The 2,062-nt window shown below is 38.7% G+C and overlaps 1 pseudogene; it reads right to left on the bottom strand.

The window, feature by feature from the left end:
- Positions 1 to 220: 220 nt before the first annotated feature.
- On the bottom strand, positions 221 to 1,152 carry LOC108407556 (olfactory receptor 10A7-like; annotated as a pseudogene).
- Between the last annotated feature and the right edge of the window lie 910 nt (positions 1,153 to 2,062).

Consider the following 2,062-nt stretch of genomic DNA (forward strand, 5'->3'; position numbering starts at 1 on the left):
TATTTGTAAATCCAAAATGATCTGTAAATTTGAGTCATAATTCTCTCAATTATTCAAGTTTGAGAGTACCATCTGTCTCTTCCTGGGACTCTGACTGATACAAGAAGTCCACCCATCACAGTGAGGGACAAGGAAAATAAGAGCAAATCTACCCCTTTCAGCTTTGGTTCCTGGATGTTGCTGCCCCTACTTTGTTTAGAAACAATCTACACAGTAGGACTCAAGAAGCATCTAACTTCTGCAAGAACTTCCAAGTAATTGTCCTCTTGACTGCCCCTTTCACATCATTTTTCCTTAGACTGTAGATGATGGCGTTCAACATAGCAGTAATGACAGTGTAGGACAATGACACTAGCCTCTTACTCTCTGGTGACAGGTTGGATTTGGGCCATAAGTAGGTCAAGCTTGCTGTTCCGTGGAGAAGGGATACCACAATGAGGGGTGACGAACAAGTAGAGAATGCCTTCTGTCAGCCAGCAGCAGAGGGCTTCCTCAGGGTGGTTTTGATAATGCGGGTGTAGGAGACCAAAACAAGAGAAAAGGGAAAGATACTAAATAGTAGTGTGGAGGCAAATGCTTATATTTCATACATGGCTGTATCCTGAGTGACTAGATTCAACACTGGAGGACCATCACAAAAACGTAGTTTCATCCACAGAAAGGAAGGGCCTTCATCCAAACCGACTGTAGCATAGACACAGGAACACCAGATACCCTAAAGCCTCTGGCCACCAACATGCACAGGGACCATTCATTATGCTGAAAAGTGAGTGGAGAGGGTTACAGATGGCCGCAAAGCAATCATAAGCCATCAGAGAGGAGGAAACATTGAGAACTGCCAAAAAAGAAGTACATCTGGGTACCGCAGCCTACAAATGAGATGATTTCCCTGGCGACCACTACATCTACCAGCATCTTTGGCACCATGACCAGCGTGAAACAGACTTCAAGGAGTGGTAGGTTTCAGAGAAAGAAATCCACGGGTGTTTGAAGAACAGGATCCACACTGATGACTGTGACAATAAGGAAGTTGCTTAACAAAGTGACTGTATAGATGGCCAGGAGCAAAACAAAGGGGGAACCCTGTGTTTCAGGATTATTTTTAAAACCAAGAAAAATAAATTCAGTGACTCTGGTGTGATTTTTCACAAGTCATATCTTTGACTAGCTTCTCACTGAGAATCAGAGTAGATGCGTCAAAGTATATTCTGTAAATGTAAATATAATCACAAAAATAACAAAATCCATAAATGTGTCTGTTCTACTGTTCTAATATTCTATTTATCTGAAGCAGAATGTTTACAATATAACAAATCAAGGGAAAGTAAGTATTTTGCATGAATCTTACTAATTACTTATCACATCACCTCGGAACAGTTTTTCTCTCTTTAGTGGTCATGGCCTACAGCTCTTCATCAGAGACGTGGTATTTTTTAGGATTAAGTAGAAAGAGTTCAGACAGATATTAATTAAAATATAATCATCTACTAATTTTTAAAAGTAAACCCAGCATGCAAAAAAGTAAATTATGGGCTATTTTGACTTTTTGAATCATTTATCTCAGTAAATGCTTCTACTGTACTGAATTTTACACCATGATCTACTGTATATATACTTATATACATTTACATATGCATATACATGCACACACACATATATAAGCATATAAGAAACAGTTAATAAACATAAGCAAACAAACAGCATATATTCATAATTTTTGTTGCATTTCAGTAGTCTTCACGGTGCTAATTTATGTGATTTTTTTTATATTGTCTCTTGATCCATAATTTGACCTCGTTGGGCTTTTGTTTCTCATTCTGCACATATGTACATTCTTATCATTTGAATTGGGCATAAAATCACAAACTTCTGAACAAATATGACTTATAATAAATAAGTCCTCCTTCCAGCCCTCATCTTAATTCCCATCACCGAAAATAGTGCTGCTTCCCACTGTGCTGTGATTTTTCTAAATTAAAGTCGATTAAGTAGAGCCCAGGGTATAGGGTATAGGATGGTGAGTCATGGCTCACCAGAAGCCCACAAGGGACAGTGGGATAGG

This window comes from Manis javanica, chromosome 10 (assembly GCF_040802235.1).
Source record: "Manis javanica isolate MJ-LG chromosome 10, MJ_LKY, whole genome shotgun sequence".
Taxonomy (NCBI): Eukaryota; Metazoa; Chordata; class Mammalia; order Pholidota; family Manidae; genus Manis; species Manis javanica.